The 14,240-nt window shown below is 32.3% G+C and overlaps 1 pseudogene; it reads right to left on the reverse strand.

Annotated features, from left to right (window-relative positions):
- Positions 1-11,884: 11,884 nt before the first annotated feature.
- Positions 11,885-13,565, reverse strand: LOC105157081 (mogroside IIIx synthase pseudogene; annotated as a pseudogene).
- Between the last annotated feature and the right edge of the window lie 675 nt (positions 13,566-14,240).

Raw genomic sequence — 14,240 nt, forward strand, 5'->3', positions numbered from 1 at the left:
TGAAATATATAATTTTTCAAACAATATAAACTACCCGTATAAGAGAGCAATGCAATTATTCAAAAAAAAAAAAAAAGACATGTAGAAGGGAAAAAATACAAGCAACTCCATTGTGATATTGCAAATGAGCAAATTACCCCCTTATGAAAAAATAAATAGCAATTTACCTTCCTATATTTTTTAAAATACAATAATTTACCCCACTATGATTTTTAAAATGAAGTAATTTACCTCCCTATATAAGGAGGTAAATTGCTTCATTTTAAAAAGTATAAGGGGATAAATTACTATATTTTTTTCATAGAAGGGTAATGTGCTCATTTTCAACATCATAGGAGGATAAATTGCTATTCACCCCATGTAGAAGTAAAGAGTAACAACTATAAATCAGCAACTCTGGAAATGACTTGGCGTTCGGACAAACTCGAACAACGATGCAATTTCTGAGCAGTGTCTCAGTGGAATTTAGTTTAAGTTATTTCAACTGTTATAATTGTCTTGAAAAAAACACTTAATTAAGGAGTAATTAATGGTTCTTGCTTACTGGCAAATGAATTATTAGACAAGGATTAGTCAGACAGACAGAGAAAGAAGAGAGAGAGAGGTGTTAGTCTTCTGACCCTCTTCATCTAAACAGAGATCATAATAACATGCGAGAACTCCTAAGCATGTGATCACATGAAACTAATTACTTCCCATGTGAGAGAGTTGCATTTCCCAACCTGAATTCCGGTGTGAATGGATCAAAATACCCTTTCGGGACATCTCAACGCCCCCTTATCGGAATGTCCGGGGGCATTCTTGTCATTTCGTGGTGATGGAAAAGCTGCAGATATCATTTGCATTAAGATTTGGAGAAGTCTTATCTACTCCAGACAGCTAATAAAACATTGATCATGGAGAACCTGTCATGACCCTTATTAATTAGGTGTGTTTGCAGTGACAATAATGGTGAAATGTCCATTTCTCTCTCTCTCTCTCACACACACACACACACACACAAACACATTAGAGTTTGGACTCAACAAAGATTGTGCAATGTAGAATAAATAGTTAAAAGGAGGAGATTTCCAATATTGCTTATCTCGTATCATGTTTTTAGTCGAATAATGGGAAATCCCATTTTTGAATATAACACAAGTCCCTTTTAAAAAACGTTTTTTCTATGTTCCAAATACGATTATAGTTATTAAAAAACAATGAATCTTATAAGGGCTAGAGTAGAACGGACAGGCTCAGGTGGTCCATGTTATTTATGATTTAGTTCACCGTGAACTCCACGTTTATTATGTGGATCGTTCGAAATTGATCAATCTCGAGTGTCACTAAAATTTTTCTGATAAAAATATACAGTTTAGGTTTAAAAAACATGCTTTTATTTTTTTTTAAAAAAAAAAACAATAATCTATATTCCAAACATGATTTTAGTTATTAGAAAATGAAGATTCTTGATAACATAACAATTACAATAGGATGGACATGATCGGGTGATCTACACTGTTTTTAGTGCAGGATTCGTTGTGAACCCACGTACCATATATGATGTGAATCATCTACAATCAGCTGACATTGAACATCATTGAGAGTTTTTCTAACGTGTAGGTTATTACAAGATAATAGGTTTAAAATTAGAATGAACACAATCCCAATCCGTTTCTAAAGCAAGCCCTTCTTGAAACAACGATTCTATGTCTCAAAAACAACATTAGTTATCAGAAAACAGAGATTTGTTATAATATAATGACAACAATATGACAAACAGAACTGATTTATAATTCAAAATTTATAGTAAACTCCACACACCATACATGATGTAAATCATGGGTGTGAATTATCCAGAATCAATTAGTCATGAGAGCCACTAATTTTTTCTTTTATTCTTTTTTTTTTTGGAAAGAGAATTGTGTAAAAGATCATCGGATTTGGATAAGTATGGATACAATGATCATTGTCTTAACTTTTACATGCAAATGAATGTTCTTAGTTGAGTGTAGTAAATGGATAAGGACCAAACACAAGGTTAGAAAAAATCATCTGAGTTTGAAAAAAATAGACCCCAAATGCAAGAAAGTAGCAACGTGGTTGAATTGGGGAACCGGTTTGTGGTAATAATGGTAAATGAATGTTAAATCTTTTCTTTTCTTTTTATTTAAATAGTAAATACATAATTACATCAATATTTTATTAAAATTAATTAGATATTAATTTAATTAATACATCAAAAATAATAAAATAAATTATAATAAGCTTACATAAAACACGTCACTAGATGAAATTAATATTTAATCATGGTTAATTGCCCCATAGTAAATAGTTATTGATCACAGTCATACAACGGTTGTTGGTATAGCTAAAATATTTGTTACGACTAAAAGTCATAGCAAAAGCATTCGTAATGACTCATACCTAATAAAAATCTAAATTTTTACATTAATTTTTATTAATCATAATTAATAATAATTATTTACTACGATTTTAATTCATAACTAATAAAATTATAATTAATAGTAAATTTTCTTCTAGTATATCTGATCGAACTCAAATTTGTAATTTTAAATTTATTCATAAAATCTTAACTTTAACGACTAGAACAAGGGATCACAAATCTTTTCTATCTTATTAGAGTTGTAGATAGGGTTTTTTTTTTTTTTTTTTTTTTTTTGAACTTTTTTGGACAGGTTGAGTGGTATAGAGATAGGTTCATGCAAGGCCTAGCTATTATTTATAACCTGCATTACTTTAATTGAGTCAGAGATATATTAATTGCTCTTCATGAATGTATTGTTTAATGCAAGTAGACTGTGTTGGTTGGGGGCATCTTGAAGTTTGTTCTTATTATTATTAAATAATTATTTTTTTTATATTTTACATAATTATAAGTATTTTTTTATTATTTAAAGAATTATAAATACTACTTAAATTAAAAAAAAAATTATGTAGTTATAGACAATAAGATGGAAATTATTACTTTACTTTTATTAATTTTTTTTACATATTTTTTAAAAATATAAATAGAATCTAAGAGTGCGTAACATAAATAATTCATAAAATATTAGTTCATAAAATATATTTTTAAAATTATAAAAAAATGTATATACAAATATATTCATAATAAAAAGGTATTTTCGGAAATTCAACATAAAAATTAAAAAATATTTATAATTTTTTTCAAATAATAATAAGGAATTTGTAATTATTTCAGACCTCACGAAAAGTGATTATAATTTATCCTTTAATTAAAAAAAATCATTAGATGAAAAAAATATGAGCTATTAATTAAATGCTTTTTATGTATTATGAGTGTGTAAATGTAAGTGTATATTTGTATATACCATTAAATATAACTTATCCTATATATAATCTGAAATCTCGGTTGATTAATCGTTAAAAATTATTGTAAAAACTACCCGTATTTTTCTCATTCGTCGAAAATACTTCCTCGAATTTTTATACCATTAAATATAATTTATAATGTTTCAATTGCGCACATATTTGTAATTCTTATAAATTTCAAAAAATATAAATGAAAAATTTATTGATAAAATTATCGTACATGAAAGACTTTGTCACAAACTTCTCCAAGCAAGAAAAGTTCAAGAATTATTGTAATTTATTTCCAAAAAAAATAAAATTGATCTCTCAAGAAATGAATTTGTCTCGACGAGAAATAAATTATTAGGAATTAATAATTGATTTTATATCAGGTCCGACTCGTTGTCATCCTTATAGTTCAAAAATCCATTGCATATAAATTTATAAAAATATATTAAAAAAAAAGAGAGAAAATTCATTTTTTTTCTTGATTTTCTATAATTTTTATAAATAAAAAAATGAAAAATAGGCAGGCCCCTCACCAATCACCATCCTTCTTCTGCATGGCTTTCGAGTACGTCTTCACTTAAATGTCAACATGATGCATTTACTCTTAGTCATGATAGTTTGACTTCTCCGCTTCTTCAGCTTTTTGTTTTCCTTTTTGGAGACTTCAAAATTTAATAAAAAGGACAAATTAAAGCTATTTTTTTAAAATTTGATATAATTATAAATATTTTTTAAATATTTTAAAAGTTAAAAATACATTTTAATTTTAATGTCGGGCTAAAAACGAGCTCATTTCATTAGATATTTTAAAACAGGCTAAAAACGGGCTAAAAATATTTTAAAATTTATTTCACAATCAATCGCATACTCAAAATAATGTCCCATCTCATTCAAACACATCTAGCTGGTGTTTGGCTAAATTTTTTAAAATATTTTATAAACTCCTACATCTTATAAGATGTTTTAACAGCTTATAAGATACTGAATCTTATTCTAAAATACGATCCTAAAATGTTTAGATAAGATAGGATGTTAAAGCTTATAAGATGTGAAAACATCTTACAGATGTTAGGGTGTTTGACATAATAAGGTCTTTTATTGATAAAATAACTAAAATGGACATGATACCATTACAATCAAATAGGTTGTTATTTCTTGATATGTTTTGTTTTAAAAAATTTTAAAGCGCTTTTATAAATAGCACACATTAGTTTAATTTTAAATAAAAATTTAATAGTAAAAAATATGATGAATTATTACCTAAACGTTTAACAAAAATAATATATATATACACATTCTTGTTAGTCGAATATTAATATAAATACATAATTGATAGTTTCTTTGTTAATGCAATGATTATTTCTAGTCGTATTATTTATAATATCTTGGATTTATATTTTTCAATAAATATAATATTAACTACAATAATTTATTTTTAAATAATAAAGTATTTTTTCTTTTTCAAATATTAAAAAAATTAAATAGTAAAAAATATTTTTTAAATCCTACGGAGAGAAAGAGTGTGTGTGTGTGAGAGAGAGAGAGAGGGGGGGTGAGAAGAACGAGTGTGGGTGTGTGCTTAATTGTATAAATGAGGATATTTATGTCCTATTGATACATTAATTTTGTATATACAAGATCTTATAAAAAGTTAAGAAAGTAAACTTTTTTTTAAAAAACTTATAAGATCCAAAATATCTTATTTTGAAATTTTATAAGCTTTTTAAAAGAATCGTCAAACACTTTATTAGAGTCTATAAGTTCTGTAACATCTTATAAAATGTTTTGAGGAGCTTATAAACTTAGCTGAACACCTTCTAGATCTAATGTGCTTTTCTCATGACAGAGAAAAGAACATCACTTGGGCCGTTCGCCAAAGCCTTGTACGACTTGGCCCATGTCTGTTAGGCCCACCCGAGACATTTAATAATTTGTACGAATATTAATTTTTATTATATAAAAATTTTCACAAAATATAATTGAATAATTAGACCTATCAATGAGTGTGTATTATTCTATCCAAATTGGAACCCGTTAAATACCCATAGTTATTGCCTATATGTTTTATTCGAACCCCAGTCGTAGAATATCTGTTGGGTCTTTGCATTCTATACCCAAAATGATTAGGTTTGATATGGGTCTTCACATATTAAAATAAATGAAATAATTATACATGTTTCTTTATAATGATATCACCAAAATACATTACTAAATTATTTTAAAAATATTTTATAAACTTGGGATAGATAAATTTAAAGCTATTTAAATTTTTAACAAGTGCAAATAAATTACTTTGACTTTATTCAAATTAATAATATTGACTTTATTCAAATAGTGGATCATTACTAATCAATTAAACAATCGACCTAAATCATGATAGGAATGAAAAATAAAGAACCTATAGGGAAAAAATATGAAATTCAAATTTCAACTTTAGAATGATTTTTATTTGATTTGAAATTGCATTCAACTTTCATTTCCTGAGTTTTTACAATTCAAATTCCACTCAAATTTTTTAGTTTCAGTGGAGCTTGACTTATCATTTTTCGTTTAAATTAATTTTATCAAAAATTTAATTCGGAGTTGTTACTATGAAAATAAAGATGTAAAAAACTCTGACATTTTCTTCTCAGAATATCAATACGTAAAAAAAACTTTAGTAAACTAAATGCAGAATTAAGAATTTTAGATGACAAATAAATCTAGTCGATATTTATAACAAATTTACAAATTCAATGATTTTAAGTTAACCAGATAGTTATGAATTTTTTTAGAGTATTAGATTTTACCCATTCAATACCCCATACCCGTGGGTATTTTAGGATCTAGACCTATACCAATTTAGATAGTATTAAGTATGGATCCGGGTTTAAGTCTATTATAAAACTAATGGGTCGGAGTCTGGGATATTGACTATTATAATGGATCTGGGTCTGAATAATCCCCCCATTGACAGGTCTAATTGAATACATATGGTTTGTAATCATTTGATTTTTTTTTTCTTTTTTAGCTAGCGTGGTTCGATTGAATGCTTTAAGATTTTTAAAGTCGAGACCCCCTCCTTCTTAGTATGACAAACTTGCTCCCATGCCACCCCATGGATCTATTTGGCTCACCATGGTTCCAAAAAAAATCAGCCATCAAACTCTCGAGTTCACGAATCAACATATCGAGAAGACAAAAAACACTCATTACATAAGAAGGGATAGCTTGGATCATTGCTTTCAGCAGGACCGAGCGTCCAGCCTGGGAGAGAAACTTAACACTCCATTGTTGCATTTTATTCAATACACACACTTTGATATTCTCAAAGACCGCTTTCTTAGAACGCCAATCACCGTGGAAAGCCCTAAATATTTATAATGTTTATCAACCACCGTAACTCCTAGAACACGGCCTAGCTCCTCCTAGCAACATGGTCCTCATTCTTGCTAAAAATCGTTGCCGACTTTTGCCAGTTCATCGCCAACCCAAACACCTCCTCAAAACGTTGGAGCAAACCTTTAATGCACAGTATCTTATCCTCTGTTGCTTGGGCGAATATTAATGTATCATCAACAAACAGTAAGTGAGAAACCCGTGGGTCGTTCTTGCTAATCGCCACCCCTTGCAACACACCTATCGACTCCTCAACCTGAACTGGATGACTGAACACCTCTGCACAAAAAAGAAAGAGATAAGGGAATTCAAAGTTAGAACCATTAAGCATAAAGGAGAACAAGACGGTCGAGACACATGACAAGATTAAAGAGACAAATTTCTCGTGGAAGCCTAACCTACTCAAAACTCTCTCAAGAAAAAATCACTCCACCCAATCGTACGTCTTACTGATGCCTAGCTTCAAAGTTATATATCCCTCCTTACCCCAACGTTTATGTGCTAGGAAATGGTTAATCTCATAGGCGAGGAGGACATTGTCTATGATAAGTCTACCAGGGATAAAGGCCGACTGGGACTCAGAGACAAGATCATGAAGAAGGTGTTTCAAGCGGTTAGCGATGACTTTGGAAGCTATCTTATGGATTACATTTCAAATGCAATAATAGGTGGGAATTGACTTACTGTCTCCGGTTTGTCACATTTTTGAATGAGAACTATATGAGTTGAATTAAAAGATGCTGGTGCCTTATTATGATTCAAAAATTCTAAAACACAAGCAACCACATCACTACCAACAATAGGCCAAAAGCATTGAAAAAAGATAAGAGATATACCTTCAGGACGTCTTACTCATTTAGAATGAGGTTAGGATGTTAGGCAACACTAGACATGAGCATTATTCACGCAGTTCTCCATGAAAGGAATTGGATTCCTAAATAAAAGGGTTAAGTTGTTTAAGATTCAAACAAGGTCGAGCAATGAGAAAGCTTAGATGTTTGAGATTCCCTATATCTTTGTCGTAGGTAGTATGGAAATATTATTTGGTGCATTACACCTAATGTTGTGTATGCTTTGCGCATGACATAACGGATATCTGAATGCATCAAGGAGGCAGTAGACAATTGTAGGTACGTTTTGGGTTCATGTGAATAATGAGTAAGTCCTCAATATGTAGGTACGTTTTTTAATCTTAATGGTGAATGTTGTGGATTTGAAAGATTTCAAGTGGGATACCACAATGTTTCATCATAAAAGAATTAATTGTGTTGGTCACACACGCCCAAGTTCTAGTTGAGGGTGAACTTAAAGAGCTACACACAAAGCACTGCAAAGTGATGTAATTAATTAGAATTAATTCCGAAAGAAGAGAATTAATTTAATTGGATGAAATTGAAATCTTTGGAGAAAATAAATGATTGGATCATTTATATGGTGTTATCCTTGAGATGGATGATCCAAAATTTAATTAATTAGATTAATTGAATTTTGAATTTGACCTTTAAATTAATTGAATTAATTTAAGAGGCTTGGGTTAATTAATAGTAGATTAGATTCATTAATTAATAGTAGAGGAACTTGTCTAATTAGTGAATTGGATTCATTAATTATGTTTGATCAGACTTAATTAATTAAATGGATTCGATTCATTTAATTAATTAAGTGCGTTTTGGACTTGGGAATATTTAATTGAATTAAATATTTATTTGGGCTTTCTTTGTTGGATATTTTATTTAATTAGATTAAGTAACTAACCCAACAGAATTAGTTATTGGATTCAATTTAATTTGTTGGGACAAATTAATTGAGCCGATCCAGATGCACCAAGCCTAGACCATGTTGACCTTGTCTAAGTCGACCTGCCTTGTATGGAGAAGAAAAATCAGTTGCTTAGGTTAATTTAAGTGTTTACTTTTCGAGTTTGAGGTGAGAGCAAGAGTTTATGGAAATACGAAAGTGATGTAGTTGACTAGGTCTTCCCCCTTTTGCTCCCAACTTCAATCCAACTCTTCCAACACTCAAAAACTCTTAACCTAGCCATTTTTCTCTCCCAAGAGTGCAGCAAAATTTGTCCATCATCCATCTCCATTTCTCATATTCTTCTTGGTTTGGAACCAAGTCAATAACTAGGTAGATCGAAAACTAGAAAAATACACTAAGCAATAGTGTAGTTTTCAAACCGTCTTTCCAGATTTTTATTTCTAGTTAGCATGAGGACAAATTCCATATTCCCGGTGTGGTGTGGACAATATTGGAGGGCTCCTGTACTGGAGTCTTGCGTGGACATACGTTGTAAATTGCAATTAATGAGTATAGCCGATTAAAGAAAACGACAAGGGTAATTTTAAATGTTGCTTCTCATTTTCTCCATAGACTATAACATGGAACTTTAATTGCATTATTTCTGCATTTATACACTATTGCCCGGGAATGTTCAAGTGTACACCTAGGGAACACTATTTAATTCTTTTTTTTGCCTTATCGTGCTTCCGCCGCGTTCTTGGGTTGATCCACTCCCTTTCATGATGGTTCCCAACCTTCAGCAGATAACCCGACCCGACGAGGAGGTCAATTTTTAGATTAGGCTTTTTGTTTTTTTTTTTTCTAAACATTTGTATTTTCATACTCTTTTTGATTAATATATGTTATGTTATTAATTGTTCTTTTAATATTTAATTGCATTTCAATTTATTTAATATTTCAGTTTATAGAACTGTAAAAGTACTAATTTATAAATTAGCATTTTAATAAATTATTATAATAAGAAGTGTTAACTTTAAATATCAAAATTAAAATTTAAAAATTAATTAATTTAAATTAAATAAATTTATAATAATTTTTATAATAAAAATAAGATAGTTTTTTCTTAAAAAATAATAGTGGATTTTGTAATAGATATTGTAACTGGCTAAATTGCATTTACTGTCCCGTATATTAGGGGGGTAGCATATCGGGGACCGTAGTTAAGGGTGTAGCAAATAGCATCCCATAATTAAATTTTTTTTGGCTATTGAAGGACTTCTGCAACCAGAGTTTTCAAATGCGCTGGAAACTGCTTACCTGGACACAAATTACGGTTCCAATTTGGGGGTTTTGCTGATGTGAAGGGGGTTAATGAATTATCGCCAACTAAGCTAAAAAACACAAAAGAAAAATGAAAACAAAAAGTAAAACCCAAAATAAAAGAAGACGAAATCTCTTCCCTCTCAAATCGACCAAAGCATTCTTCTCTCGGACAAAAATCCCTAACCCCCAACACTCCACATCCCATTCCTGAAGCTGAAGAAGACGACCGACCCCAACCCTCCACCATTTTCCCCTGCTCCGAGCCCGACTATGCGAAGATTGCATGATGTCTTCCATGCCCAGTTGGACACATTGTTATTGTGGTAAGCCAGTTTACGTTCGCACATCTTGGACCGACCAAAATCCAGGTAGACGATTCCATTCATGCTACGACTACAAGGTATGTAGAGAGCAGTTCGTTTTTCCTTTCTTTTTTTCTATTTTTCGTACTCTCTAATTTTTATTTTTTTTTGGTGAAAAATGTAGAATAATGGATGTAGATTCTTCCAGTGGGAAATCATCCAATGTGCTCAAGAGCAAGATCTGTAATTCCTGGGTTGGTGAGGAAGATGAATTAGCTAGAAATGGAGAAGATAAAGATGAAAGAAGATGAAATTTTACTTCAAGTTGCTTGCCTTTTCATGGTTTTTTTTTATTTTTATTTGGATGCTAGGAAGTCGTGCATAAATGGAGTAATTTGTGTAAGGAAATGGATTTATCTGTTGATGGTGTTTTGCTATGTAATTGATGGTGTTTTGCTATGTAAAACTTAGATTAGTAAGGATTATGAATTTTATTTTTATGGACTAGTAATGCATTTGTTTGTTCCTTTATGTTTATATGTTTAAATTGTCTTAAGTTATAACTTGCGAATATAATAAGCTATAAACATTAAGTAATATATTATATTAAAAACAACAGTAAAAATATAAAATAAGTAGTAATAGATGATTATATTAACGTGATCACGTCAAAATATGATGTTTGAATAAGTTTGCCAAACTTTGGCAATCTAAAGGGCTCACAAAAACTATCAAACCCTGCCAATCAAAAGCAAAAGGTATGAAACCATGGCAAAAACTGCATGTCTACCTTACAAATAAGCCAAAATGCCAAACAAGTCAAAAGTACAAATTATGTCTATTTTTCTACAGAGTTGTTGCTACTGCTTCCTGGAAGCCCTTTTGAGCTTAATCTCTGCAAGTTTGACAGTGTGATCAATTTCTTTCCCCCTTGCATGATAACTGAAAAATGTTCTTGGACAGAATGTTGGGTGACACTGTATTCACTACCAAGCATAGGAGGTGGGGCTCTAATATTTACCCTTGATGTTGCACTCCTGAGTTGTCCAACACTATGCAGTTGAGTGTACATTGAAGGTCCCTTAGTGTACTGGGGAGAGTTGGAAACTGGAATTAGATTGGGCACTTGGAGTGTAGTAATCTCATTTTTTGCAGATTGTGAGGTGACAAGGCTCTGCATGAACAGGGACAAATGTCAATAAATTGTAAAGAAAGTTGCAAAAAGATATAAAGTAATACTTACAGTAATTGGGGGTAAAATAATTTCTGCCTCATTGTCCACTTGTATCATTTCTGCCTCATTTGTCACCTTCTTTTTTCAAAAATCAAACAAAAAACCGCCATAAAATGCGACACTAAAATTGATCCAAAACTTGTTCCAAAATATGTTGTTAGAAAAGACGTCTAAAATTTTGTTCCACCTTTTGGTTGTTTCCATCACAAAAGTTCTAGAAAGTTTCGTCATAAAGTTCCGTGCAAAATTATAACTCAAAGTTGTCCCAAATTTTGATACAAATTTTGGTGCAAATTTAATTGTACTCATATTTGTAAATCAAACAACTTTTGTGATGCGTATGTAACCATCGAAACTCCACGATAAATCTGTAAAGAATATATTTTTACCCGTACAAATTTTTTCGGACTTTCCTAAAAAGGATGAGCATCATCCCATCTCAAAAATCGTTCCAAATTCCAACCTTTGATTTACAATTCATTAAAATCCTTTCTAGAGAACCATTTCAAAACAATTGCTCTCTTAAAACGGCGAATGAATCATGCATGCAAAACAAAAGCAAAAACTAGTCCAGAACAATGAATTCTAAAGAATGAAAATACCACTTTTTGATAAAATGAAATCTAGTACACCAATGACGAAAAAGACCAAACACTAACATGCGGAACACCCAATTAAAATGAGAACAATACTCTTAAAAATTATTGTTGGACAGAAAAAATTATTCTAATAATATAAATTACAAAAATCTGAAATAAAAGAAAATAAAACCAAAACAGACTTACATTTAAATCATCATAAGGATAATGATTTCATCTTTTATTGAGAGAGAGAGAGAGAGAGAGAGTTTTTGCTTCTTGTGAGTACTCAAGAAGAAGCTGATTTCTTCACACAAATTTTTGTCAACTCCTCTACTACTCCACAAAACGTTTCTTCTTCCTCCACTTTGGTCTTCTCACTCATCTCTCTGACTCTTCTCCTAAGCCTTTCTCCACTCTCTCCTAACATCACCTCATCTATAGCTCTTCCCACCGCTTCTCCGTCAAACTTCCCCTTCTCATCCCTCGCCACCTCCACCCCAAATGCAGCCTCCACAACCAGCCTAGAATTCAGCGGCTGCTCGAATTTCAATGGCAGCGCCACCACCGGAACTCCAAAATATATGCTCTCCTTTATAGCGTTCCAACCGCAATGGCTCATGAATCCGCCCACTGCTGGACTTGCCAAGATTGCAGCTTGTGGTGCCCATTTTTGCACCAATATACCTCTCTCTTTCACCAGATCGATGAACCCTTCAGGCAATGCTTCTTCGACATTAATATGATCACTTCCAACAGGTGATCTAGCCACCCATATGAAGTTAACTTTGCACAGCTCCAACCCTTTTGCTATCTCTTGTATCTGCTCCCTGGAGAAGTAGGTTTCACTGCCAAATGAGATGTAAAGAGTTGAAGATTCGCGTTTCTTACTCAGCCAATTCATGATCCACGAATCAGTTTCATCAGCTGCATTTTCCTGAACAAGTGGACCAACAGGCACAATTCTCCTCTGGCTCAATGTGGAGAGGTAGTCAATGTACATCCCCTCAATCCACATGCAGCAGCTATTTATCAAGACAATGTCGCAAGACAGTTTGAAGACACCAAAAAACAACCCCTCATCGTCTTCTTGAACTTTTACCAGCTCCTCCTCAGCCATCTGGTTCTGTCTCTCGTAATCATGCAGGTATATTGCCGGAACAGGGAAAGTAACAGCACTCTTGTGCGTGTGCAGATGGTGGAGAAACGAAAGCGCAGTCGAGCCCCCTACATTGAAATGGACAGCGGGGATGCCTTGGGACGACGCGAGCTTTGCCGACCAGGGCTGAAACATGTCGTAGATAAGCAGGTCGGGGTTGAGACGAGTAATTATGTCGGAAAAATTGGGGGCGGAGAGCTGAAAGGCGTGTATGAGGGTAGGGATGAGGGTAAGGGGTATGTTCTTGGTGGTGTGGTAGTGTGGGGGGAGTTGAGGGTGGGGTGGCAGGCGGAGTTCAATCAGTTCAATTGAGAGATGATCCCATGATGATGGCGAGTGTTGGTTGAGACTATTTCTGATTGATTCAAGATTGACAGATGTCGAGCAGAAGTATATGTGGAATTTGTTTGTTTTGGAGAGCCTTTGGGCTAGTGCAAGATATGGGTAGACATGTCCATGAGCTAGCCATGGGAACATCAGTACTTTGAAAATAGCCATGAATTGTGTAAGAAAACAGCCTTTGATCTCTCTTTTCTTCTTGTACTCTCTCAAGAACTCCCTATTTTATTTTGAGGTCCTCGTGAAATTTAAAGCATCAAAGCTCCCATGGGGACGGGCGTGTTTCTAGGTATGTCGATCTGCATTTGAAAAATTCTTGTGTGAATCAGGTTTGGTCGAACCAAATCAATCACAAAATAGATATATCATATTTGCTACGTGATTGGTCACTTTTCTTAAACTGTACATCAATTACATAAAAAGTGTATTGCACATGTCAAATGATTGATTTAGATTTGATTGAACTAGGTGTAGGCTATAATTTCCCCCCCGCATCTTTGAGAATATAATTTTTTTATCAGCACTCCGAATTGGACGGTGAGAATATTGAAAAGAAGGTGAATTGCTATTTTTCCACATTTATTCCTCTGCAATATCACATTGGAGTAAATTCTATTAAATCCATAAAACAACTGTCAATTAACTTAATTTTTATGTAGTTAAATGCGGAATTGTAAAAAAGACGAAAGTAGATAAAAGGTAAACTAGGTAGTATTTGAATAAAAAATTTAATTGGTCAATGACCGCTTTGCCCACATGCATTAAAAATAGGGGTACAAACGAGTTGAGCTCAGCCAAAAAAAATCTGAGCTTGATCGATAAACACATTTAGAAAAGCTAAACGCAAAATCAGGTAGACAATA

This window comes from Sesamum indicum, linkage group LG3 (genome assembly GCF_026168435.1).
Source record: "Sesamum indicum cultivar Baizhima isolate 11 linkage group LG3, ASM2616843v1, whole genome shotgun sequence".
Lineage (NCBI taxonomy): Eukaryota > Viridiplantae > Streptophyta > Magnoliopsida > Lamiales > Pedaliaceae > Sesamum > Sesamum indicum.